The following is a 14,886-nucleotide window of genomic DNA, read 5'->3' as shown; positions in this document are numbered from 1 at the left end:
TCAAAAGCAACTCAGTGATTTAAATCAATGGAAGTTAGGTGTCTAAATACCTTTGACAATCTGGCCCTTAGTCCCCTAGAGCCAGATTTATAAAGGATTTAGGCACCTAAAGATGTAAATAGTGGGATTTTCAAAAGCACCTCAGTGCCTAACTCCCATTGATTTTATTGATTATTTTGTAAGATCCCACTAGGTGCCTCTCTGCGTCTCTAGGCTCCTAAATTCCATTAACACTCCAGGCCCCAAGTTGCTTACATGTTTTTGAAAATGTTACTCCTGATTCTTAGTCCCCTCCTTCAACCACTGAAGTCCCAAACTTTCCAAATCTAGAAATAAAACCCAGAAGCACTGATTCCCAGTCCCTTGTTCTAGCACAGAAACTATAATGTACTAACCCCATGAGAGGATCATATAGCACTTTACACAGTCATCCTAAATACTCATGAGGCAGGTAGATATTAATAGACCCATCTTGCAGATGGGAAGACTGCACTACAGAGAGGTGAAGTGATATGCCCAAAGTTGTACATTGAGTCATTAGAAGAGACAGGAAGAAAACCCAGGATCCTGGTTCACAGTTTCCAGCCCTAGTTCAAGAACAACAGGGTTCCCAAATCTTTTCATAGGTTAAGCCAAACCTTAGTGGAGGGTTTTGTAATGGACACCTCCTGTCCCATTTACAATTCTATAGCATACCTGGGCAACTACAGCAATTGCTAATATGGAAAAACAACATCAGGAAAATATTTAATGTAATTTTAGCCTCTGTTAATGTAATTTAGCAGCTGGAAACAAGGAGGACAGTTAGAGACGCATGTGGCCAACCAGAACTGTGCAGACCACCAGAGTAGGCTTTGTGGACCACTGTTTTGGAAACCTCTGTGCTAGATTAAACTTCAGAGAACTAGGAAAAGCAATGAAAGGGTCAGAACAAGAGAGGTACAGGGCAGTTTCCTTCATTCTATGAACAGCTTTAAAGAGGACTCCAAGACAGTAGGCAACTTGTGCACATCCTGGGCCAGGATAAGGTCAGCAGGAATGGGAGGGGATATGAGGAGATATTCCCTGGCAACTTTGTCAAAATGCTTAGGGGAGAGAAAAGTCTAGCCTTCAAATGTGAAGTAAAGTGTGGTTATTTTAACCATAGTGGAATTGTGGACAGTGTTCCTGTTGGGAGGGCAGTCTCCCACTGCTGCTATGTTAACAAAGGGCTCCCATAAAGCTGTTCACCTTTAGCCTTTGTTAAATCCCATGTATCCTTGAGGTTTGCAGACAGGAGGAGGCGAGTTCCTGGGGAATTTTCCTTTAATTTCCCATTTAAACAAAAACACTTTCTCCCAACCAGGGAAAGAGGCAAACCTGCTGGGCAAACACATTTGTATTAATTGCACTTTGATGAGAATGTTTGTTCTATTCAGCTGAAAAATAGACTGACTTTATGAGCAGTGTGGCACAGAGTCCAATTGACCGCAGCTTGGAGTGATGTGTGTGTGTTTTGTGAGAGAGGGTCTATGGATGGTATCTTCTCCTGGGAAATACCATGAAAAGAGCTGATGCTTGGTGTAATATGATGCGTTCCAAAGGCAAACAATTCACCTTTCAGTACCTGTCTTTTAGGAGCTCTGGGGTTAAGTGCTCTCAGGTGGGGATGGTTTATCAGTACTATCCAGAGAGGGCAGGACTCCCATCACAGGCAACATGATTATCTCCTCACCTTCCATCAAACTGGGAGGTGGAATTTTAACAAGTGGCTCCTGAGAGACCCTTTCAGCATGCCCTATGTGAGAGGAAGGAAAAGAGAATCACAGGTGCTTCAGAGGGAGTCTGTCTATTTACTTAGCTAATCTAATCAAGCCATTTCTACCAGACTCATCACCATGGTATCTGAGAACCTTACAAAATGATAGGGATACAACTGATTTTTCCTCCCACTGCCTTCGAGTCAGTGGTAGACCAAACTGACTGTTAAATCTGCGTTAGGTATCCTCATGTTTCTCAACGTGTTTGCGTGAGAGCTGCACCAAGTTTGTTCTGTGAATATGCAAATACTAAAGTGTATTTAGTTCAAAAAGGAACTGCTCCCCATGTCTGCCACCGTCAGTGACACACATATGTTTGTACTCCTGTTGGCTCTGCGGGGCTGATTCTGCTATGAGGAAGCAGCGTGGATTCTGCTCTGTCTCACGCAGAACACCACACCGCTCAGCTCAGTTCCAGACGCAGCCTCATTTATTTATTAATTGGCGAGAAGCTGGATTCAGGTACTAGGTGGGGTTTCCAGTTCTGGCCCTTGGGACAGCTAATCTTGTGATGGAGTTATTTTAATCTGGACGAGTCGGTGTAAGGGGAAATATTCACCAAGTCACATTTTACACTAACTGCCCTGCCGGTTTTGCTGATTTAGGATCTTTCTGGTTGGTGTGGCATGACTGCAGTGAAGGCTTTGCCACTTATCCAGCTTTGGAGGGACTGGTCCCATTCACACCGTGGCTATCAGTAAATGGGTGCAACTCTCTTGAAGTCACTGCAGCTGCACCCCCTTCCATCAAGTGTGAATTTAGCAGAGCGAGTGTAGGTGTGTACAATTAAATATAAGAACCACCCCTCTTTCAACAGGCTAACTCTCCTTTTTGCCATGAAGGAGAGGAGCTGAGTTGGAGCCCTGAGGTATTAGTCAGTGCACGCACACAAAGCAGATGCATTTCTGCTGTACACTTAGCCGCTGTTTTGTCATTTCTGATATTGAAGCATTGGGGGTTGAAGTTGTGCTGTGTCAGACTGGGGACAGGGCAGTGTGGGGTTTTGGTGGTAGATTTCCAATGATTAATTTTCCTGAAGAGCTACTTTCTATTTACTGAACAGAAAGAATTCCACTGATGGCCGCCATCCAGCAAAGCATCTCCTACTGGTTGCCCATCAGAGTCATTATTTCCATTATAGGGACCTCCCACAGCTTTAAGGCTGCCCCGATACTGGAAAGCCTGCAGAGGGATGGGCATGAATGCTTGGCAATGATTTTTAAAATAGCGGATATTTGTCTTAGGCCTAGTTTAGGCTAGAAAAACTAAAGCTTGCCAGTATAGTTATAAAGGTATAAATCTATCAGCAAAGCCTCCTCATGTGGCCATAGCTTATACTGGCGAAAGATTGCTTTGCTAGGACAGATTATACTGGTTCCTGAACAAAATATGCTCTACTGGCCAAAGCACTTTTCCTGTATCTCTGTCTGCGCTATGGGGAAATATTGTAAAAAAAATAATCACATCTCTAACCAACATTACTATGCTGGCAAAAGTTTTAAGTGTAGTGCTGGTCTTAGATACAAAGCTATTCTTGTGGTTTGTAAAAACCCTGACTTCCCACAGCTGCCTGCATTCAAAGCTCAACATTTGGTTGCTGTGTCCTCTGAGATCATCTCAGGACTTGAATCCATACATTCTGTCCATCATCTTGGAAACCTGATCATATATGGGAGCCACTAAAAACACCCATTGAAATCCATTGCCATCACCACATGGAACAGGAACAAGCCCACACAGGTCTCCCTTGGCTGATCTTTTGTCTTACTGCAGCCACGTCCTTTCTTTACAATGGACCATTTTGTCTGCACCTGTAAAGATAAAGATAATCCTTTCAGTTCAGCTATGGGCACCACTGGCAATGACTTAACCCCCCCAAAGCACTTCACACATATGCCAAATCCCCCCGAATGAGTTCCCCTCTTAAAATCTATTAGCTATTATACAGTGGGCATCTTAATGTGCATGTATTGTACATCCACCCAATGTGCCTTTTACTAATCTACAACAGCAACAGACTCTAAAACCCCACATAGGAATCCAGGGCTCTTCTGTTCGATTGCTGAAGGTGCTAAAAATTGGTGTTAAGATTCAGGGTATTTACTGCTGAGTCATGCTGGCTTTGGCGGTCCAGTTAGCTCCATCCAGACTATAAAGGGTCTGAGTGCCTCTTTGGGGTGTAGAGAATTAGGACAGAAGAGTTCCAGAAAGGAAACCCTATGAACTCCTAGTCTTGGGTTTCCTTAGAGTGAGGTTTATGTTGTGGCAGTATTTCAGAGTTTCCAGTAAGGCCAAACCACAGGAGTAAGGATGAGTTTTGACACTTTCTCAGGCCACGTGCGCTCTGCTGAGGACAGCCCAGGCACACTACCCATTCACACCATTTAGCTTGTGAGGTGAGCATAGCAGATCGCTGACTCGCTGCCATAGCACCTCCTGCTAGCCAGTCCAGGAATTAGCTCTTTTCCAGCCCCAGAGCACCTCCAGCTAGCGAGTGTCTTGTCTGCCACAGGCCCTGTGTCCCTCCAGGACCCCAGTGCCCCTTACCTTGGGGTTCTGTCCCCATAGTACCCCCACACTCTGGGTCTCCCTTCCCAGGGGAACCCCCAACCCTCTATACCCACCTTGCCTCAGTAGCTACTGCCAGTCATCATCCAGCCCCCATTCTCTGGGGCAGACGCAGTCTGTAATGGCCATTCATCACTGGCAATGGGGTAGGACCAGCTGCTTCTGCCTATCCCCTGGCTACACCTCTGCAGCCCCAGTACCTCTTTAGGCCTCAGTCTGGGGAGTTGCCAGGCTGGAGCTCCCCAGCTGCTCTTGCCCTTCCCCAGCCCTGCTCTGTCTCAGGTACCCTAGTCTCCCAGGCAAGTAAGTCCTTCTCACTCTCAGGCTGAAGTGAGACTAACCTCTACCACCTGGCCCTGCAGCTCTTTTATAGGGCCCAGCTTGGCCCTGATTGGCTGCCTCCCAGCCTCTTGTTATTGGCTCTCAGCCCCAGCCCTCTCCAAGGTCTGTTTTTTAACCCTTTCAGGGCTGGAGCAGGGTGACTGCCCTGCTACAGTCAGGCACACAGGTATCCCACAGCTTTTTGTCTGTGGGCTGAGTTCAGTGTCCTCAAGAGTTCATGCAGCAATTCTGTGGAAAAGCTGATTTGGTGTCATCATTGTGTCATCGCTTGTGAAAGCTTCCACATGTAAAATCTGAGTGAAAATGAAATTGGAAGTCTGGCTTCTTTCCCACAGCTGTGGCTAATGTGTGACCAGAGCATGCTGGAGATATTCTCACACTTGTAGGTAAGTTGCTCTGCTTTCATAAGGCACACAGAGCTCTCATTGAATGGCAGGGCCAATCAACACAGAGAGGCTTGCAGGCTGCAATGAATGTAATGTAGGAACTAGTAGTGTAACCATATGTTAACGGCCTCAGACGTTCCTGCTCCCAGCAGGACTCTCCCCTCCCTGGTTCATCCTACACACAGTGGAAGCCAGGCTGGAAACACTTGGTAGCCTCGTGGTACTTCCCAATGGCTCAAGAGTGCTGCATGAGTGCCCAGCATACGGACTTGGCACCGGATCTGTTTAAGGGAGAGCATTGGCTAAACAGCACAGAGCAAGTGATTCGGTGGGCGCAGACTGGGGACTTTGCTGGCTTGACTTAGTGGTGGGTCAGCGGAAGCTCTGGTACGAGTCCCCTTATGATATTGCCATACAATAAACGTAGCGGTGTGTGTCCTGTGCTAGGCAGGGGAGGTGCCAAGTGGCTGTCAGATGCAGGTGGCTTCTATGCTGTGCTGCTGTGAGCCCGGGAAGGGGCCTGTTCTGTTTTTCACCAGTCCTGTGGTGGGAAGCCTGATGTAAATGATCACTGCAGTGGGGTGTGCGGGGCTCTCCTGTTAACACTGCAGGAGAAGGGCCTGTGAGTCCGGAGTAGACAGCCTAACCCAGAGTGAGAGCGGCGGCATTTTCACATCTTCCAACCTTTGCCTCGGAGGCCAAGTCTACACGAAGAAAAACGTAGGTTAACACGGGTCAGCTTAGAAAGGTCCAGATCCCAGTGTAAGGCAAGCTGTAGTTTTAACCTGGTAGCTGCTCGGGCTAAATCCGGGGAGCCAGCTCACACCTGGTAAAACTACCCCTTGCCTCGTCCAGCCCAGGCTGTTTGGCACCTCTCAGTTAACACGTGTTAAAATCACCCCTTTTCCACGGCTCCGATCCCCACGCCTTGCCCCCGGCCCCGGGCTGGAGCTGGAGCCGGGGTGATAACCGCTCCGCGGGTCGGGGTCGGAGTCCTCCTGCCCCAGCCCGGCTGCTCCCTGCAGACTCCCCGCGGGCGGGAGCGGGGCAGTGTCCGCCAGGCGCAGCTCAGCATCCAGCCCCTCGCCGGAGCCCGGCCCGGCTCCGCCGGCCTCGTGGGGACCCGCGCCGCGCCGCGCCGGAGTGCGCCCTGCGGGCCGGCCTGGGCGGGACACGGGGGCCGGGCTGAGCCCCCGCCGAGCGGGGAAACAAACCGGAGCGAAAGTGGGAGGGCGCGTGTCACGGGGCGGACAGATGGGGAAGAGGAGCGGGGGAGGAGGATGTGGAGATGGGGCAGGCTGAGAAGGATGGAGAGGGGGAGACGCCAGAGCCTGGGGGAGGGGGGTAGGCACACACACACACACACACACACACACACACACACACACACACACACACTCTCTCTCTCTCTCTCTCTCTCTCTCTCTCTCTCTCCGATTGTTTTCTGCTTTCCCTTTGCTCGCTTCTCCCAGCGCCTTGCCGCCTGCAGCGCTCTGAGCAGAGCTGCTGGTGCCCGCGGGGCATCTCCAGGGGGCCGCTTTCTGCTCTCAGCTTGTGTCCTCCTGGGAAGTGCAGTTGGGATTTGGCTGAGGTAAGGCAAGCGCCAGAGGCCACAGCAACCACTCAGCACTGCTGTCCAGGCTGCCCGGGGAGTGACAGCTGGCACGGGAGGAGCTCAGCTCCCTAGCACTGAGCCACAGGGCCAGTCCCATCAGCTGGTAGCCAGTACACCAAAGTGGGTTGGCTTCGGGCTAATCTACCCATCCCTTATCAGAGAGTCTGTCCCTGAGAGACATCTGAAGAAGTGAGGTTCTGACCCACGAAAGCTTATGCACCCAATACTTCTGTTAGTCTTAAAGGTGCCACAGGACCCTCTGTTGCTTTTTACAGATTCAGACTAACACAGCTCCCCCTCTGAGACTTGTCCCTGAGAGAGGCTCTTCTGCAGATAGCCCTGGCCCCATAGCCCATTAGTTTCTTATTGGGTTTGGAATTTGGCGAGTGATTCTTGCTGGGACAGACAATCCTTGTTCTGTCTCACTCAGTTTAGATTGTTATATAGCACCTGTCAGCCTGGTATCTGAGCACCGTACAGTCCAGAGGCAGGGCAGGCTCCTTAGGGGAGACTTGCAGTGAGATGCAGTCTGATCGTTACCCACTGCTGCAGACTGGTTCTGAGAACGATTGTCATGACAGTCTCACTTAGGCACTTTCAGATGGCACTAGCCTCTGCCAACAAGTGAGCATTTGTGACGGAGGGGCGGGGTGTTTGTGTGTGTGAGAGAGAGAGAGAGAGATTTTTATGTCAGTGTCTATGGTCAAGATTTGCAAATTTTGAAAGGAAGAAATGTTTGCTCAAAGTATAAGGCGTTTGGCCCAGGAGATGGTTGTGTCAGTAATGCGCTGTTAACAAGTTGTGCAATGCATGAGAGCCAGCCAAGGGCTGAAGGATTCCCTTGTCTGTATCGAAAGCCACAGCAGCTGCTTGACAACAGGAAACAATGTGTAGTGAATGGAAAAAGTGGGTGGTGCTCACTGAACAACTTCCCTTTACATCACTGCCCAAATAAGGAGCTTTAAAGTAACCTTTTCTATTACAGCCCATCAGAACATCCCCCTGGAGACTCAGGTTCCTGTCTCTTACAAGGCAGTCATGAGAGAGAGAAGGCTGCAGTGCAGGGGGCAAAGGAGCCCAGTCGATGCAGGTAATGAAATCCCGATTGCTTCATACTAGGCAATGAAGGTTCAGGGAAGGTTTCTTTCCCTTTTATCAGCTGTGGTCAGATCAGAGGGGGGTGGGTGGGGAGGCGCAGCAGATTGGGCAGAAGTGAATTAAGGGCAGTTGTAACACTCAGGCATGTCTCCCCGATGAGGTCACCGTAAGTGAGTAACCAGGAGTTACTGGATGTAGGACTCCTGTAGACTGTAAACATGAACGGCTTGTTTCTCTTGATCCTTTGCCAGGCAGCCCAAGCGCCAATGCTGGCAAATAAATAAACCGCAGTTTGAATGTTAATTGAAGTGCATGTATAACTGATGTTCCCGGGGAGTCCTGTCCGGGACTGTCACCGGTGGTACCGGGTAGCACTGGCAGCTTGGGAGCCATCAGTCTGGAATGGCTGGGTTTTTTTGGAGGGGGAGGGGTTGTTAGTAGAAGAAAGCAAGTGGCAAATAATGGGGATGCTGTCATGCAACATCTGATTACAATACGCAACTACTTTAGCAAAGTTCTGCAGTGAGGCTTTGTTTCAGACCAACTTTCCAAACCCTGAGACCGAAAATATCTGCAGGACGAGTGCAGTAAGAGAGAGTGGCAAAATCTGCTAGAATAGTGGAGTAAAGGGCCTTTGGAGGGCTAACCTGTTGGGCATTTTATTCTTTTCAATATTTCATTGGAGATTAACACCTCCACATCAGCATAAAATGGGGCAGTTTTAAAAATGTATTAAGTTTATGTAAATGAGCTCTAATGATTTAAGCTCCCTAATCCTTCTCAATGGAAATGAATCGTGCCGGTGGTGCAGCCAAAAGTGTGTTCTGAAATGCAGACATGCACTGAACTGCTGCATGCAAATGTGTGGATATTTATTCTAGATACGGTGTTGATAGGAAGGACTGGGTTTTTTTTTTTTTTTTCTTTCCATTTTCTGAGCCTTTGACAATTGCAACTAATTGTGCAGCTACCACAAAAGGGTCTCTGGCCCAGTTAAACTCTGGCAAGTGAAAATGGTTGGGGCAATTGACATGACTTGCAGCATCAGCAACAGAATCTGAACTCTGCTCTACTGCTGATAGGTAGTTCATGGCTTCTGAGCACTTACTTCTTCTGTTGAACATTACCATTGTCAGCAGGCAGGGACACTTTTAGCCTTTATCATCTGGAAAGCAGGCATCTGGACTCCCCAGCATCCCCTCCTTTATGGCTCTTGTCCCTTTTGACCTGACTTGTATTAGTACGTTTCAGAGATCCCCTAGAACATGTGGCAAAAGAGACCTACTAATGCTCCTTATTAGTTGTCATTGTCTGCTGGGTTTACACAATCTCAGTGCTGTAGAAACTTTACATTCTGTTTCCCATAGAATGATATACACAGCGTGATCAGAATCCAACTCTCTGATAGGAGTAAAACTGTAGCCTGCCTGAAATGAATCGAGGCGTGGAGGGTGATGATAGGGCATCTCAAAAGCCAAAAAACCTACTATAATGGCACTAACTGGCCCCCTTGTTGACAGCCTCAGCAGAGGGGCGCTGAGTGAATCCCACTCAGCCTCAGAAGGAAACGTAGTGGAGGATTGAGGGACAAATGGTGGGGGTGGAACAAGGGGAACATATGCTCTCATTTTCTGGGTTGCTCCTGTTCTGTGGACAGAGAGCCTCTTTCTCCCGGGCTTTCAGTCTGACTCCTTTCTCCAGCACAACATTCATTTCAATTATTATTTAGAAAAGGAAAAAAGTAAAATAAAACAATTTGGTAGAGAAACTCTAATTGTCTAATTGCATCAAAATGAAAAGTCCTAACTGAATTATTAACTAATTAACGTACTGGGGAAGCTGTAAACCCCCTAAAGTTGTCCTTGTGGCAGTTTTACGTTCATGCAGTCTGGGACACTCTGCTCTCACTTGGAGTGATGCTTTCCCAGAGTTCCCCCTGTGGAAAATGTTTGGACTCTGTTGACTTCACGTTCATCTCCGGGCAGGGCTGCTGGAGTGTTAGAGAAGTAGATTGAACAATTTGCACTGTTAATAGATTATTTTTAATCTTTATCTACAATATGGATCTCTCTGATTTCTGTGTCAGACATGGCTTATTTAAGAAACGGGTATGTGCCCCGGCAGCATATTGTCAGGCACGGCTGCAGCTGATATACTCTTGGTACTTCAATAAGGAGCTCCCACAAATTTTCCTTCCCCTCTGCCCTGATAAGCCTATGCCCCAACTGCAAGTGTGGCAGAGGAAACGGAGAGAGGGACTGCAAACTCTGCTTGTTTGTTTTCCCATTTAAACAAATCACGTTCTCATGGCCACAACTAAGGAGAGAGGCAGAACCACTGGGCAAACAAACTTTGAAATGTTTAGAGTTTGCGCTTGAAAAAGTATACAGAGCTGTTGATAGAATAGCCTGGTATTCAGCTAGCACAGTTTGCAGTGTGTGTGAGATTATATACACGGGACTTCTAGTGGGATCCGAAGGAGAGAATCCTCTGAGAAAATGTTTTGAAAATACCTGATGTTTATTCCAAAGGCAAAAGCAAATGTGATGTTGAGAAATATTTCCTGAGTGCCAGGGATAAGGTGTCTCTGACATGGATGGTCTAGCAGTAATCAGAGAAGCGGGGACTGTACCGGGGTTTGGGAAATCACCCCAACCATCCCCTCATGTTGGTGCTAGATCTCCTGAGAACTCCCTGCAGTACGTCACTGGTGAATTCCCACTGTTGTTTTGGGCACTCTCCTTTTGCACTGAAATAGCTAGTTTTCCTCTAGTTTCTTCTGTCTCCTCTAATTGTCAAGGCTCCTGCTGATTGTGCACTTAGGGGAGCATTACCATCCTAATGGGATAGCTCAGTGGTTTGAGTATTAGGCCTGCTAAACCCAGGGTTGTGAGTTCAATCCTTGAGGGGGCCATTTAGGGAACTGGGGTAAAACTCTGTCTGGAGATTGGTCCTGCTTTGAGCAGGGGGTTGGATTAGATGATCTCCTGAGGTCCCTTCCAACCCTGATATTCTATGAACTCCTGGCTACATTACATGAATGTGAAAAGTGTCTTGGTGGACTTGCCATTTCTAGATTGTTTTAAAGGGTTCTGTTTCTTGGCAACAGGTTCACGTTTTCAAAAAAGTTCTGGAAAGGCAAGTAATTTATTTTAAATATACATTAAACACCATTGTCTCTGACTTTTAAAAGGCTGCTTGTTAGCAGGTCTTTATTGTTCTGCTGGGATCTGCAGTCAGAAGGGCCAGTCAGGATTCTGGGGTAGTGTTTATTCTGTTCTTCCGTTCCACCCATTACGCTTGCTGAGTTCTTCCCACCTTTAGTTTATTAATCTGGGAGTGCTGGAGTGATGGATTTCTCACCTGGGTTCCCTCTGTAGAGACTATCTTATAAGAGGACTGTTGTGACCAGCATTCCCACCGCTGCACAAATCGAATTCACCATGCCTGCTCTTGGCAGCCTCCCGGGGTCTCGGTCAATATAATCATTGCAGTAATCAGAAGGAGATTTTTATCCAACCTTGCTCTAATTACAGCCCTGCATAAGGTGAGCCTTTTAACTTGAGTCAAGGAAAGCCGTGTGTATCAGGGATGGTGCATGTTAAAGGGACTGGGGGTTATTCGGCCAGCTCCAAACCATTGGTGAAAGTAAATGTGCAGTAAACCTTCACTCCCCACCAGATCACAGCATTTCAGATGGCAGCCAAGACAAAGACTCTCTCTTTAACCCCAGGCCAGGCACAGATACTGTAGTATTGGCTTTCCCAGGTGCTTGAATTTAGCCATGTTCTCAACGTGCTAGTCCATTTCCGTAGCACCAGGTGAGCAAGATTTCCTTGTGCACAGGGCGAGGGAAGGTTATTTGCTGTGCAAGGCTGAGAAGGTTCCCAGTGAGGCTGAGCAGAGGAACCTTTTGAGTACGTAGAGCTACCGACATCTGATGGAAAAAATTCTGAGAAGCTTTTTTCCCTAGCGGGCTCAATGGTAACCAATCTAAGGCTGCCTAAATGTTTCCTTTCTAACCCCTTGATTTCAGTTGCACAAAACTTTACTGAATTGTGGCACTATTCTTTTGGAGAGTTTGAGAAGAAACCATTCAGCAGCTCTTGACTGGGAGGAAACAATTAGCAAGATTTTACCCACGCCCCAACAACACCTGGGTAAAGTTAAGTGTAAAATGCCACCGCTGGTGTGAAAGTGTGAGGAATCTGGTGGGCATTTTACATCCACATTGCTCAGGTGTAAATAACGACAAGGTGCAAGAGAGGAGAATCAGGTCTGGAGTTGTCAAGGGCACAAGTGCACCAGTTTCTGTGGCAAACTCTAGGAGCTCAGCACGTGCCGTGTTCAAACTCACGATAAACTTGATACATAGGGTGTAAAAGTTTTCTATGGAAACAAAATTTCCATTTCAGTGGATCCATGGCTTCCCGGCCCCAACCACTGCCACCAAACGCAGCTGGCTCTTCCTGCAGTCTTTAGAAGGTCTCCGGGAAAAGAACCTGTGGATCCAGGTTTTTGCAGCATTGTTGCACCAGGACGCATTGGGGTTCAGATGTGTTGGTGCACAGGAGTGACTAGACTTGTTCGTTTTGCAGGTACTAGAATTCTGGGAGGTGGAGCCAAAATTGGCTGGTCCAGTGGGATCCAGACGTTGGATTTGGGGTTTTGCAGTATGGTTGCTTCAAGGTCTTGGGTGTGTTTGATGTGCTCAGGAACAGATACACTTGTTCTCTATTTTGATGGTACAACTAGGAGCGTTGGGGTGCGGGGGCAGAGAGGGGGAATCAGCAGATTCCAAGTAGATCCAGCCTTTGCCTTTTTCCACAGAAACCCAATGGCTCCCTAAGCTCCTTCTTACCGTGCTCCCACATCCAACCAAGGGACCCCATTGCTGCCCATCTGCTAGGGAGCACCAAAGGGAAATCCCGCTCCTGTGCTCTGTAGGAAGTCTGCATTGGGGTAGATTCCTACCTTGCAGAGCTCATGAGGACAAAACTGATACTGTCTTTAATTCCACGACCACATGCTTTTATTGTTCACACGGATTGCTAACAGGTTTTGAACTCAGGCCCTTTGATTCACACCACAGAATTCTTTTACTTGAGCAATTGGTGGTGAAAGCAGGCTGTTCTCCTCTGAGTGGACCCAGCTGCAGAGGAAGACTGACACACTGTGCCAGTGGGCTAGACAGCAGGTACCAGGATTCCCAAGTTCTGTTCCTGGCCCCGGGAGCAGAGTGTGGTCTAGTAGTTCAAGACAGGATAGCCAAGCCCATAATTTTGTGCATCCATTCTTAAAGGCAATGTGGTAAAGTGGATAAGACTTGGGTTTGTCACAGGAGAAGCACTGCCTAAGGCAGGGGTGGGCGAACTTTTTGGCCCGAGGGCCACATCGGGGTTGTGGAACAGTATGGAGGGCCGGGTAGGGAAGGCTGTGCCCCCCAAACAGCCAGCCCCTGCCCCCTATCCGCCCCTTCCCACTTCCTGCCCCCTGACTGCCCCCCTCAGAACCCATAACCCATCCAAGCCCCCCTGCTCCTTGTCCCCTGACTACCCCCTCCCGGGATCCCTGTCTCTAACCGCTCCCTGGGATCCCACCCCCTATCCAACCCCCCCTGCTCCCTGTCCCCTGACCGCCCCCTCCCGGGATCCCTGCCCCTAACCGCACCCTGGGATCCCACCCCCCATCCAACCCCCCTGCTCCCTGTCCCCTGACTGCCCCCTCCCGGGATCCCTGCCTCTAACCGCCCCCTGGGATCCCACCCCCCATCCAGCCCCCCCTGCTCCCTGTCCCCTGACCGCCCCCTCCCGGGACCCCTCCCCAGCCCCTTTCGGAATGTGGCCCTGCGAACGTGGGCGGAGGACTCCGGAGGAGCAGGGGCAGCTGCACAGCCGGAGAGAAGTGGCCGTTTCCCCTTCAAAGCTGCTCCACCTGAGTCCTCCGCCCACGTTCCCCGCGCTCTTGCCACCCGCACCGCCCATCTGCTCCCCTGCCCCCGCAGTGCAGCCCCTCCCCCCCGTGGGGGCTGCGCCGATGCTGTGCTGCCCAAGTGCCCGGCTCTGGGGCCCCCTGTTGTTGGGGGGCCCTGTGCCAGGGCACCCTGTGTTCACTGTTAAATCTGCCCCTGAGCCACGCTGCCCGGCCGGAGCCAGCCATGCCACCGCGCTACCCGCACGTGAGCTGAGGCTGCGGGAGAGGGGGGACAGCGGGGGGGGGGGGCAGGCTGGGAGCTTGGGGGCCAGGCAGGACAGCGGCCGCAGTTTGCCCACCTCTGGCCTAAGGTGACTTCATCTTTAACGTGCATGAATGATAGTTGCCTCCTTAGGTAGGGGACCAAGGGCTTAGTTAAGAATATGGGTTGTGAGATGTACAGAGCACACAGGGAATGGATGGGAAGTCAGACTCGTCTCCTGGCTTGCAGCACAGTGCCCCTTACCCCCGGCTACAGGTACTATGCAGCAGAGGAGTCTCTGTCTCGCTCTCAAAACTTTTCTTTACCAGATATGTGGACAGGCCTGACAGAACTGCCAAATGTGCGTGTGTCATGCATGATGAATGTATGACACCTGGCAGGTCTGCCATAGCTCCTGCTTTCATATTTTGCTGCCTCGCTCTTTATTAATAGGTGCATCTCTGTTCCTTCCGAGTTTCTGTGTTTCTTTAGCTAAGCCCCACCCCACACGTGAAATCCCACTCTGCCAGTGACCTCCCCTCCGGGAGCTGTGGAGATGATTCAGACATTGCAAACCATATCCCAGCATCGGCTGGGGAATGAGCAGCACAAGTGGATGAAGTCTCAAGAAACAGAGGTCTTTCCATGCCAGTGTCCCACATTATGAGTAGGGTGACCAGATGTCCCGATTTTATAAGGACATCCCCATCCCTTGTCCCCATCCCTTGTCCCGATTTTTCACCCTTGCTATCTGGTCACCCTAAGTATAAGGAACCCAAGGAAAACAAATAACTGACCTGAGGCTGGAGCAGCAGAATTGTTGCTAGATGGAATGTGTTTCAGAGTTTTCCATGAGGCGTCACTGACTCTTTAAATAGCTGCCCACGGGTTTCATTCACTTCC

The 14,886-nt window shown here is 49.4% G+C and overlaps 1 protein-coding gene across 3 annotated transcripts in view; it reads left to right on the top strand.

Annotated features, from left to right (window-relative positions):
* The window catches only part of HIVEP3 (HIVEP zinc finger 3), a 432,975-nt gene that overhangs the window by 246,087 nt on the left and 172,002 nt on the right, over nucleotides 1-14,886 (top strand). For 2 of the 3 annotated variants that reach the window (XM_054011998.1, XM_054011997.1), the window contains exon 4: nucleotides 7,696-7,800. The exons of the other annotated variant lie outside the window; for it this stretch is intronic. The gene's annotated coding sequence lies outside the window, so the exon portion shown is untranslated. The remainder of the gene's footprint in view (nucleotides 1-7,695; nucleotides 7,801-14,886) is intronic. 3 annotated transcript variants of the gene reach the window in all.

This window comes from Malaclemys terrapin, chromosome 22, assembly GCF_027887155.1.
Source record: "Malaclemys terrapin pileata isolate rMalTer1 chromosome 22, rMalTer1.hap1, whole genome shotgun sequence".
NCBI classification, from domain to species: Eukaryota; Metazoa; Chordata; order Testudines; family Emydidae; genus Malaclemys; species Malaclemys terrapin.
Note: the sequence above shows the minus strand (reverse complement) of the source record. Positions and strands in the feature narration are given on the sequence as shown.